This window comes from Mytilus californianus, unplaced genomic scaffold (assembly GCF_021869535.1).
Source record: "Mytilus californianus isolate M0D057914Y unplaced genomic scaffold, xbMytCali1.0.p SCAF_1, whole genome shotgun sequence".
In the NCBI taxonomy this organism is placed as follows: domain Eukaryota; kingdom Metazoa; phylum Mollusca; class Bivalvia; order Mytilida; family Mytilidae; genus Mytilus; species Mytilus californianus.
In genome coordinates, this window is record NW_026262581.1 from 42,626,005 (window position 1) to 42,638,902 (window position 12,898).

Below are 12,898 nucleotides of genomic sequence, written 5' to 3' on the forward strand. Positions count from 1 at the left end.
TGGCTGTTTGTTTATGTGTTTTATAAGTGTTTCTCGTTTTTTATATAGATTAAACTGTTGGTTTTCCTGATTGAATTGTTTTACAATAGTAATTTTGGCACCCTTTATAGCTTGTTGTTTGGTGTGAGCAAAGGCTCCGTGTTGAAGGCCGTTCTTTGGTGTATAATTGTTTACTTTTTACACTTTGTGACTTGGACGAAGAGGTGTCTCATTGTCACTCAAACCACATCTTCTTATTTCTATGTTTTCATAAAAATTTAATGTTCATTAAATATAGCCAAGCATTGTCTAACATATAACTAGATCTTGTATTATTAATCCTTATGGTTGATTATAGTTTTTTCTTCTTCTATCTCAAACATTATCAAAGAAATTAACCAATAATTGAAAAAAAATCAATCAACGGCAATAACACCTGTTTCCAGTCACCAATGTCCGTTATAAAGGCGCTTATGTAGATCTTATGTGCGTATTGCTGTGTCTTTCCTTATTCTACATTGGCTAGAGGTATAGGGGAAGGGTTGAGATCTCACAAACCATGTTTAACCCCGCCGCATTTTTGCGCCTGTCCCAAGACAGGAGCCTCTGGCATTTGTTAGTCTTGTATGTTTTATTTTAATTGGAGTTCATCTATATGTTTTGGTGTTTAGTATGACGTCCATTTCCACTGAACTTATACACATTTTCATTTAGGGGCCAGCTGAGGACAACCGGGTGCGCGGGATGTTCTCGCTGCGTTGAAGACCCATTAATGGCCTTCGCCTGTTATTTGCTCTTTGGTCGGGTTGTTGTCTCTTTGACATACTCCCCATTTCCATTCTCAATGTTATCTTGTTTGTCTGTCCTATTTCACTTAGACTCTTTCTCTCTAGTTGTTATCATTTCCAAGTCGTGAGCTAAAAAAAATGCAATTTTTGTGATAAAATTCTTAATAAAGATACCCAAAGGATGGAGAGTAGTCTCATATTGGCAATCATATTACATAATTTTATTTTAATATTGTGGACAAAGTTGGTTCCATTTCATACAATTGTTTCATAGAAGATTTTTTAAAAAGTGCATGTACGGACGGACAGACGACGGACGCCAAGTAATGACAAAGTTCATACTGTCGGTTGACAGATAGATAGAGCTCAAACTACTATTTCTGTCTCTTGGAGCAAGAGACAAATTTATTTTTAAAGCGTGTTATACATTCAACTAAAGTTCAAATTTTTCTATTTTTTACAATTGTGTCTAAATGATGACATTTCAGCTTCTTTAAAAAGAAAGTGTTGATTCGACACTCTTCGACAAAATGTAACATAATGATGGAAATATTTTTCCTGTACTTTGTGATTTACAGGTAACATTTCTTCTTTGACAGGTCTGCATTCACTGATTTCCCTGTAAAAAAACAATCGGTGTTAAGAATGAAAGATAAAGAATATTTTACAAGCAGTCTTACACATGTTTCATTTTTATCAATGAATTTCATGTCCAAGAGCTACACTGTTGTCATAATTAGCAGAGGTTAAGCGAGATTCAAACTCATTCTGTAACTCCTAATTGCAAATCTGCAAGCCAGACGGAAAAGTGGAGGTAGCAAATTAATTTCGGTAAAAAAAATGATCAAGCTATTAGTCTATAACAAGGTCTAATATATTATTATGAGTGAACGTAGTAATGAGTAGTATTCTTTACAAAGCACAAAAATGTCAGTATTCACCTCAAAAGCTAACAAAACCTTTAAACAGACTTATTAAGAAGGGATATAGTTACGATACTGTTGTCAGGTCATTAAAGATTGCATATTTTGGCTTCAATATTGATTCACTTATAGGTTGCGTCGGAATTAAACATATTTATTCTAAAACCAGTTGTTGGCATGACACGGGTTATGTTTTTCTCATATATTTTATGACGGTATAATACTAAACCCCTAACAGGAGGGATTGTGCCTGATATTCATATGATGAAGACATAATCTTTCAATCAGTTTAATTGAGGTCTGGAGCTGGCATGTCAGTAACTTCTAGTAGTCTGTTGTTATTTATGTATTATGGTCATTTTGTTTATTTTCTTTTGTTTCCTATTCTGACATCGGACTCGGACTTCTCTTGAACTGAGTTTTACTGTGCGTACTGTTGTACGTTTGTTTTTTCTACATTGGCTAGAGGTATAGGGGGAGGGTTGAGATCTCAAAAAACATGTTTAACCACGCCGCATTTTTGCGCCTGTCCCAAGTCAGGAGCCTCTGGCCTTTGTCAGTCTTGTATCATTTTTAATTTTAGTTTCTTGTGTATAATTTGGAGTTTAGTATGACGTCCATTATCACTGAACTAGTATACATATTTGTTTAGGGGCCAGCTGAAGGACGCCTCCGGGTGCGGGAGTTTCTCGCTGCATTGAAGACCCATTGGTGGCCTTAGGCTGTTGTCTGATCTATGGTCGGGTTGTTGTCTCTTTGACACATTCCCCATTTCCATTCTCAATTTTACTGAACAATTTTCGATATTGAAAAATGTATTGACGGTAGAAAAACCATTGTTGATAGCAAAACTATTGATATAATTTGTCCTCAATATGAATCGACAATTTAAATCCTTATTGTCCAAAGGAAGATAACTTCGGACAAATTTCAATGCAGATGGTTTTGTCCTCAAATCGTGTTGTTTTAAAGGAGATAATTATTTAGAATGGTGAATCAGAATAAAAGTTTTGCCCAATAGTCAATGTGTCGCTACTTATAAGATTTGTAACGTACATTTCTTAGTTTTTCCGTTAGTATATATAAAATTCGGTGATCTGATTTGTTTGTAGCTCATAAGTATTCATACTTTCTTTTATTTCAATTTTTTGGTATTGAGCGTTCCTGATTAGGTGAATTCGGAAAAGCACTTCGAACGCATTAAATTCGTGAAGTCTTATAATCATCATTATCTAGCACTAAAGCGATACCTCTGCTGGTGGGCAGTCCGAAGGGCATCGTCAGGCTATTAGTAAGTTTTTCGGCACAAACATAATTAATAAACTAATATTTCTGAACTTTTCCTTTAAATACCATTTAGCTCTTCTTTTAAGGTTGCCTTCGGTCAAATAGATTCTCAAGTACCATTACATCATTGTCTTTAATTTCTTTTGTATTGATCATTCCTGATGAAAGTAAGTCCAGGCCAATTTTGATTGGTTAATTTTTGAGTCTTTACTCGATAATTTTATGACCGCAAGGCATGGAAAGCACATAGGACGCATTAAGTTTTGAACGCTTCATTTGTTTTGCCTCTGTTTTCCAGACAATCAAAAACAATTGTCATGTAAGTTTCAACTTCAATTTTCGAATTCAGTAACTCTTACCATAGTTACTCATTTCAAATAATTCAATTTACCGTATTCGGTGATATAAACAGGGGAAACATCAAGTTTCTGCGGTTTCTCTGGTTTGTCTCGTCTTTTATTACAGCAAAACTTTCCCAACGAGTATATCAAAGCGAGGATCAGAACTGCTATAACTATGTAAATCCAAACATTGCTACAATAAAAAAAATCGATAAATGCAAAATTGAACTTATTTAGCGACATAAATCATTCATAAAAAGAAGAGCTTTCAAATATGCCCGTTTCTTTTATGAACATCGTTTAATAAATTCGACTATCTGTTAAAGAGGAAAACAAGTTTTTGAAGCACTTTTGTCTCGTTTGGTGTTCAATGCAGAAAGGATGCATAAAATTGGGAATGGAGATGGGGAATGTGTCAAAGAGACAACAACCCGACCAAAGAGCAGAAAACAGCCGAAGGCCACCAATGGGTCTTCAATACAGCGAAAAAATCCCGCACCCGGAGGCGTGCTTCAGTTGGCCCCTAAACAAAAATATGAACCAGTTCAGTAATAATGGACGTCATACTAAACTCCGAAATATATAAAAGAAACTAAAATAAAAAAATCATACAAGACTAACAAAGGCCAGAGGCTCCTGACTTGGGACAGGCGCAAAAATGCGGCGTGGTTAAACATGTTTTTTTTTGAGATCTCAACCCTCCCCCTATACCTCTACTCAATGTAGAAAAAAACAAATACACAGCAATACGCACAGTAAAACTCAGTTTAAAAGAAGCCCGAGTCCGATGTCAGAATAGGTAACAAAAGAAACTAAACAAGGTGACAATGATACATAAATTAACAAAGGACTACTAGCTGTAACTGACATGCCAGCCCCAGACCTCAATTAAACTGATTGAAAGATAATGTCTTCATCATATGAATATGAAGCACAATCCCTTCCGTTAGGGGTTTAGTATCATGCCATCATAAAATATATGAGAAGAACATAACCCGTATCATGCCAACAACTGGTTTTAGAATAAATGTGTTTATTTCCGATGCAAAGACCCTATAAGTAAATCAATATTAAAGCCAAAATTTGCCATCTTTATTGACCTGACAACAGTATCGTAACTATATCCCTTCTTAATAAGTCTGTTTAAGGGTTTTGTTAACTTTAGAGGTGAATGCCGACATTTTTGTGCTTTGTAAAGAATAATACCATAACAGATTGGATGTGAAATACCTGAACGTATAAGATGTCTGCATGCTGATTTATATTTACGAATGATGTCCTTGTACCGATGATAAAATTTAGTAAATGTTTTGACTAGTTTGTGATATCGAAAATCCTGGTGTAATAATTTTTCAGTAATACATAGATTTCTTTCGCTAAAATATAATACGTTGTTACATAAAAGAGCGAATCGTACAAGATGAGATATATAAACACCATAAGATGGTGACAAGGGCACGTCACCATCTAAAAATAGATAATTAACAATAGGAAATGAAAAATCATCTCTTTTATCATAAATTTTGGTATTAAGCTTCCCGTTAATGATATAGATATCAAGATCCAGGAAAGGGCAGTGTTCAGTTTTAGTATTAGCTTTATTTAAAGTTAGTTCAACAGGATAAATCTCTTTAGTGTACACACTGAAGTCGTCATTATTGAGAGCCAATATATCATCCAAATATCTAAATATCTAAATATCTAGATATCAATTTTTCAAACAATTATCAAAACAGAACATTTGAACTTGTTTAAATAGGCCGAATACATTATTTAGTATAAATAGAGGATATACGAAGGCGGAACTTGAACGTCAATCGCAAACCACAAATCCACGGAAGACGCACAAACACAATGTTCCAAGGAACTAAAGAGATCAATGTTTCTTATCCATGACGCCGCACAGCGCAGTTGCGAGGGGAACTGTGATGAAAGAAAAGGTAAAGAAACATGGAAGATAGATAGATAAAATCGACTCTGAAAGAAAAATTTGATACATTGATTCATTTCTAAACATAATTTAACATGAAAATCTCCGAAAGGTGATTTCTCATGGTCCTAAGTTTAGAGAACCCCAACTATAACTTCAAAATAATTAAGGATTCCATGAAGGACTACGCCAGAGCATGGGCTAAACGATAAGAAGTTCAACTGGACACTTTGTCAGAATGGGTCAAAACAATCAGGTCTCTGATAAAACGTGGCATTCATAAGTTGAAAAACTGTATGAATGATCGACCAAAGTCCGTTTTCAGAGACAAAGAGGCTCTTCATGATAAGTATGTTGTTGTTCCTGCGGACAAAGCTTCAAATAATATTGTCTTTGTATGTAAATCGTATTACTACGAGTGTCTTGTAAAAGAATTAGGAATAAATTAGCATTCAGGTAATCCCACACACAAAAACATATCATTTGACAAGAATGAGATTTTGGCGAATCATAAATCCTTCATGGCTTCAATGAACATTGCATTGAACAACAAATCGGAGGACTTACCTTGTTTGTATTGGATACCTAAACTTCACAAAATTCCGTACAAACAACGGTACATTGCCGGCTCATCTGCATGTTCCACTAAAGAATTGTCCATTAGATTGACTAAAATTCTGTCCGCAGTGAAAGAGGGTCTTCAGAAATACTGTGAAACTGTTTACTCGCGTAGTGGTATTAACCATATGTGGATTCTTAAAAACTCTAAAGAACTTCTGGATAATTTCAAATCTCGGTCTTTTTCTGAAATCAGTTCTATCAAAACTTTTGATTTTTCAACCTTGTATACCACCATTCCCCATGTGAAATTGAAAAACCGTCTAAAGGAAATAATCCACAATGCTTTTCAACATAAAAATGGTAGCATACGCTATAAATTTATTACTTTGGGATACCATAAGGCATATTTTGTTAATAGTGAACAAAAGGGTAAAACATGCTCCACAGAGGAACAAGTGATCAGTATGCTGGAGTTTCTTATTGACAACATATTTGTTGAGTTTGGAGATAGACTTTTTCAACAAATTGTCGGCATTCCTATGGGAACGAACTGTGCGCCTCTCCTTGCCGACCTCTTCTTATTTTCATATGAATCGGAGTTCCTTCCGACACTTGTCAAAAACAAGAAGATCAAAGAAGCCAGGCTATTTAATTTCACTTTCAGGTATATTGATGATGTTCTTTCCATTAACAATCCGAACTTTTCTGATTGGGTTCCATTAATATATCCACCAGAACTAGAAATTAAAGAAACAACAGACACGGCTTAGTAGCAATATACCAACTTCACCTGCATATGGGATATACATCTCCCAACTTATTCGGTATTCAAGAGCTTGCAGCTCCTACTCAGACTTTGTAAAACGTCACCAGTGTCTGAGCAGAAAGTTGATGAATCAGGGTATGTCAAAGAACGCCTCGTCCATTTTCTAAAAAGGTTCATCGGAAGGTACCAAGAACTTGTAGATAAATAGTCCGTATCAAATTCACAAATAATACGCGATGGTCTTGAAGAATATGCGTACTGACGTTGTTTATCATCATAATAACGTGTTATAGTATTCTTTTATTTGTCTTTATTAATATTACTTTTACTGTTAAGTCTGTTTTTGAGATATCCATCTGACGTGACTCTATACTTATGTATCCCGTCATACTTTGAACGACAAAATTATTTTATTTATTAATATTACTTTTACTGTTAAGTCTGTTTTTTTGTGATATACGTTTGACGTGACTCTGTACTTATGTATCCCGTCATACTTTGAACAACAAAATTATTTTATTTATTAATATAACTTTTACTGTTAAGTCTGTTTTTTGTGATATCCATTTTACTTGACTCTCTATACTTATGTATCCCGTCATACTTTGAACGACAAAATTATTTTATGTCTACTTGAGCGAATTTCAAACGCGCGATTTTACGCCAGTACTTAAAACCTTTCATCCTTTATGGGTGGATTTTACATAGATAAATAAAATCGTACAATAAAAAAGCATAATGAGGATGTTAAATTTGATATATGCCTTTTTGTGCTTCTTCGTTACATTAAATTTTGTTCGTTTTTCTAGTGATTAAGATGATAACACAATGATTACATGCTGTTCCCCTATTTATGACATTTTTACCTATTGTGTCTGTTTGTTTTGTGCACGCATCGTTGTCAATATAATGGAATTTGATGCGACTGTCATACAAGTGAGAGGTTTAGCTAGCTATAAAACCAGGTTCAATCCACCATTTTCTACATAAGAAAATGCCTGTACCAAGTCTGAAATATGACAGTTGTTATTCATTAGTTTGATGTGTTTGAGCTTTTGATTTTGCCATTTGATTAGGGACTTTCCATTAAGAATTTTCCTCGGAGTTCAGTATTTTTGTGATTTTACTTTTTAACAATTGTAATGATAAAGTTTAATCAACACATATTGGAACGCATGGAAATTATGAGAAAATAACATCGCTCTATCATCTCATACATTCTTTACGTGCTTCAATATTTTGCGACTGTTTATATGTAAATAAAATCTCGAAATAGAAAATAGTTTAGTTTATATGCAAGCATTGGTTCAATATCTTCCTAAACATCATAATTACCAGAAAAATCGTTTTATATAACTTAAAGCCGCAGACACAGATTTTAGCTTGAAAGGAAATCAGCATTGTGATGACCGTGCGCGAACAACGAAAGTATCAACAATAAATTAGGTGTTAGGTCGGTGTCGTTTTATCAACCTTGGTTTAACATTGATTTTAATTGTAAAACTAAATCAAATGACTTCAAACAATTAAAGTTTACTTACGTATTGCTAATATAGCTTGAACTAGATCCGGAGTAATACGTCCCCACTGATGTTCTTACTCTATATCTTCTTGCTGATAAAGATGGTAAAACTGAAATTCAAAAATTAATCAATAATCAAATATTTTTCCTTTTATCTCCATATTCTTACATATTCAAACAAATCTATCGTTAGACATTTTACAATAGCTTTCATTTCTGTTTACATTATAAAAGCGACCTGTTTCCATCTGCAAACAATGTGCATGACATGTTATTGGATTATTGGATACATCATTGACGGTTCTTTTTAACAAAACTGTAAACCATATGTATCGTATATATATTTGTTAAAATACAGTTAGGTATAATAGAAAAATATAGTTAATCTTTACAGCGTTTCCTAAGCAAATTAATCCTCTGAATGATCATGCTTGGTTGAAACGTATTAACATACATTGAAAACTTTGGGTCACATTGTCTTTAAATTGTTTTCTTGTTGTTCTGTGACATCCCTGTTTTATGTTGGGAGAGGATTGGGGGTTTATTAACATAATTAACCCAACGCCATTATTGAATATGTTTCTGTCCAAAATCTGTAACCTGTAATTCAGAGGTTGTCGTTAGCTGCTGTCTGTCATATCATTTTTCTTCAAAAAAAATTTATCGTACACCAAACCATTCTTTTTCTCTTTCGAATTAAGTGCCTTTTTTATGTTTAAGAACATAAGATAGATCTGGTGTCTTCAACACAGCCCCGATATTCCAACACCCTATTGGTCCGACACCTAATTGTTAGTTTGACACCCAATAGTTCGACATTAATTAATCTGACATCGAAATATTAAAAAAAAATGTAGTTATTGCTATGATAGAAAGCCAAATAAAAGGTTCGTTCAATATCATGGGAACAGGTAATGCTTACAGTTATAACGTGTAAACACTTGTGTTGAAGTTGTGTGTTGTAGTACGCTCTTTTTTAAACAGTTGGTAAACTGGTTCAATTATTATCTCCTTTCTAAATAATACTCTTCAGTTATTGACGCTCTCGCCGCACAGAGACTCGGTTAGCAGATCAAAATTTTCATAATCAGATATCAATATGTTTTTGCTTTATAGTAAGCAATGTGCAGTGTTCTATTCGAATCAGCATACTGAAAACCTCTAAAGGGATCTAAGTTGCCATTTTGAATAACCTACCCTTCTTTAAATGAAAAATAATTAAAAATATTTCTATGTGAGTGTTAACCTTATAAAGGCACTCATTTTCTTCTTATTGATTCTTCTATCAGAAGCATGTATAGATTTTCCGATCAACGACTACATTACTCGGCTATCGTTTCAATCAGGTCAAACTTTTTAAATTTCCCATGCGAAAGCAACATAACTGGCAAACATGTCGTTTTTCAACAACATAGACGCAAGGGGAGATAAATCTGTCATTATATCCAGTGACAACTACGTCATGCATGGTCAGGATAAGAACAAATTAACAATAAATACAATTGATAAGTCCAGTACTACGGGTCGACCAGAAGGAAGAGCAGTAATTTGGATGCAGTTATATTCACTGTAAGTCCATTTGGACAGCAAATGCCAACCGTTTTAAATGAGTTTAGAAAACCGTTATAAAGTTTTCAATAAAGAACCAAATATAATCGATTGTTCAATTTTTCTATGGACATTTTGACTTTAATTTTTTTATGAAGTTTCGGATTTTTATATTCAAGTTCGTTGTAAATGGAAACCAACATGCTTAGATAAAAAAAGTGTGTTTTTCTTGTTAATGAAATCTTTGTCTTTACAGTTTCTGAGAGTATATTGCAATCTGGACATTTTCTTTACGAAGAGAGACTGTTCTTCAAAATTCCACATTTTCTTCATCCCACTGGTGACTTGGGTATAAAAATATATTAACCTTTGATTTGTTTTAAGATGAATTTAATCACTTGTCAAAGTGGGACGTCCTTTAATTATGGGGGTGCATCAATACACAGTCACGTTTGATCTGAATAAGGAAGTTAAATCTGATACCTCATGTATAGAAAGTGGCACGCTCACTGCACTTTAAGAAACCTTTCAACAACTCTTTAATAGATCCATAGGTGGTACCCGCACTTGTTTACCTTCAATGTATATGCATTACTCATAACAGAAGCTCCCCTGGAAACCTTGTTGTAAACAATGCTAAAATTTATTTTCCTTTTGGAACAAATATTATATATACCCTTTATTCCGTTAGGAACAAATAACGGTTTTTTTTCAGTGGAAATGATATTCCATACTTTGAACATATATTATATAGGATCTTCTATTCCATGACAGTCTGTTGAAAGGCCAAATTTCTATGTCTATCCAGTATACCATCATTTTCTAATTGCAGTCTAAATTTTCCGCCCACACGGTCGATTCCTTATTACAGGACATACCTTTCGTGTTAATTATTTATTTGTTTTTGTCCTTAACATGCATGAACTATTTGCCACTGGACATAAAAAAACAGCAAGCAATCAATCAATTAAATTCTCTTCTTAGCGTAGTTTTCTTTTATGAAAGAGCTATGTCACACTTTGTATTTTTAGAGCAAAATATTGCATGGTTGTCGATTGCCTAATAGTTATAGGATGATGGTATTTCTTACATATATGTACCAGTTTGAAAGTACTTTCTTTTCCATTTCTTCGAATGAAGTTGATTTTCAATAACAGCTTGTATCGGACCAATGTGGTGTCGTAATAGCGGGGTGACCCCTCTTCAGCTATCGTGGATGGTAAAATGGCAAAAAAATGGTAAGGTTCTTTAATGGATTGTGAAAATTTTGATGAGGTTTTGGCAAGTTTAATACAAAATGGCGTCGAGTTAAATGACTTGTTGTTTTTAAATATGGATAGTAAAATAAGGGATTTTATCAGAATGGAAAAATTCATCAAAAACAAGTTAGGACAAATAAGGTATAGTGTTAAGTATATGATGTACAAAAATATAAAATTAGATATATATTGCAAACAAAGAAAAAAATTCAAATCATGTACCCTTGCGCCTGTGATCTACCGTAAGGATAGTTGCAGAGTAATCTAGTTTCAGCGGTGAATACTGACAAACAACAGTAACCTATTTACATAACATTTTTCTACAAGTTGTTATAATAAAAAGTATCGGTTCCCATTGAATATATACATATAGAAGGTATCTGGGGTCCTTCATTTCTGTATTCTCTAATTTTTAGGCCATTTTGTATTCTTTTTATTTGATGCCCTTCATCGTTTATATTTAAGCACCCTATTTTATTCTCTTTATTTATTATTTGTGTTCATTTTTCTTGATTGCTTTTTTTTGTTTTGTCTTTTATTCTGCACTTTTTACTCATTATTCCCTATTCTGTAAACCCAAAATGAATCCAGAACCTCATATAAGCAAATGTTATTATTTACACCATTCATTAATAAAATCAAATTCTCTAACTTTTGTGCTATTTTCACATTTCCTGATCGGTGTGAGAAAAATATTTCTCCTCACTAGTGAAATATCTGTTCTCGGCAAATGATTGGTCGAAATTTAATTATGACGTCAAATTTTCTTGGTTTCTTCTGACTTTTTCTATCATGACGTCATGAAAAAAGGCGCCCATGCCTGATGACGTCACATATAAAGAACACAAATTTCTGCAAATCATTGAAAAGAAAGGAAACAAATCATAAGAGAAACAGATTCCACCACTATAACTCGTGTATGACGATATTTCTCTACTCTCAACAGTTAAATTCAAATCTCTCGAGTGGAGAAATATCGTAAAACACTTGTTGCAGTGGTGGAATTTATATTTCGAATGTTGATCTTTCTCATATAATATCTTCTCTTAGCTATTATGATCACATGATCACATAGAGCCATTGTTTTTATAGAATTGAAGAATCTTACCTGTTATCAAAAGCAAAATTTTGAAATAAACAATAACCATTTTCATTTCTTCGTGACAACTCACACTAGATTGGTAATATTGAAACATAAAATTTAATAGGGAGACCGGAAAACAATGAAGTAAATTATATGCAAAATTATGGAAATCCCAGCTAGTTCCTCTTAAAACCTTGTCACCATATCTCATTGTTTAATTGTTTTGCGTCTATATAAAATTAAAAATCTACAAGTACTCCAGGAAGTCAGTCAGACATTTAAACATAGAATGAATCACATTGATAATAAAACTAGACAGGTAATCCAAAAAAGCCGTTTTTTTAAATGAAAATCTTTTCTAGTTTTATAAATATATCTAGCGAACAACACATCAGTATAACATGTTTTGAATAAAACCAAAATGATGATTTCGGAAACGTATATAAATATGAAGTTCAAACAACCTCTTAAATTCATCTAAGTCAAACTATTCAAAAGATTCTGTGGATTATTTTGGTGTCCACGGACCTTTCAAAACCTGAAACTTAGCAGAAGCAAAACGCAGAAAAACACAAATTTGGCCTTACCGGAAACACTTATTCTACATAACAACACTACTTTACAATGATGTAGTCAATGTTAAAAAATTTATTGCCGATATGTTTAGAGTCAGTTGACACTTGTAACTATGCTGGTTTGTTTGATTTAAAAAGATAATAGAAAAATAATATGTTGATTTAATTAGAAAAATTATATATATATAATTCGTCTAAATAACAGCCTAACAATGTTAGATCTGTAAATTTGCGCAAGCAAATTTTTTCCGGCCAGGGAAGAACAAAAAAATTTGCTTTCGCAAATTTACAGATCTAACATTGTTAGGCCGGTATTTAGACGAATTATATATACA

At 33.3% G+C, this 12,898-nt stretch overlaps 1 long non-coding RNA gene across 1 annotated transcript; it reads right to left on the minus strand.

The window, feature by feature from the left end:
* Positions 1–1,139: 1,139 nt before the first annotated feature.
* LOC127703206 (uncharacterized) lies at positions 1,140–12,157 on the minus strand. The gene is made up of 4 exons (XR_007982775.1): positions 12,013–12,157; positions 8,117–8,207; positions 3,369–3,511; positions 1,140–1,386 (listed from the first exon to the last, which is right to left on the minus strand). It is a non-coding gene; the product is annotated as an uncharacterized LOC127703206 (long non-coding RNA).
* Positions 12,158–12,898: the final 741 nt, after the last annotated feature.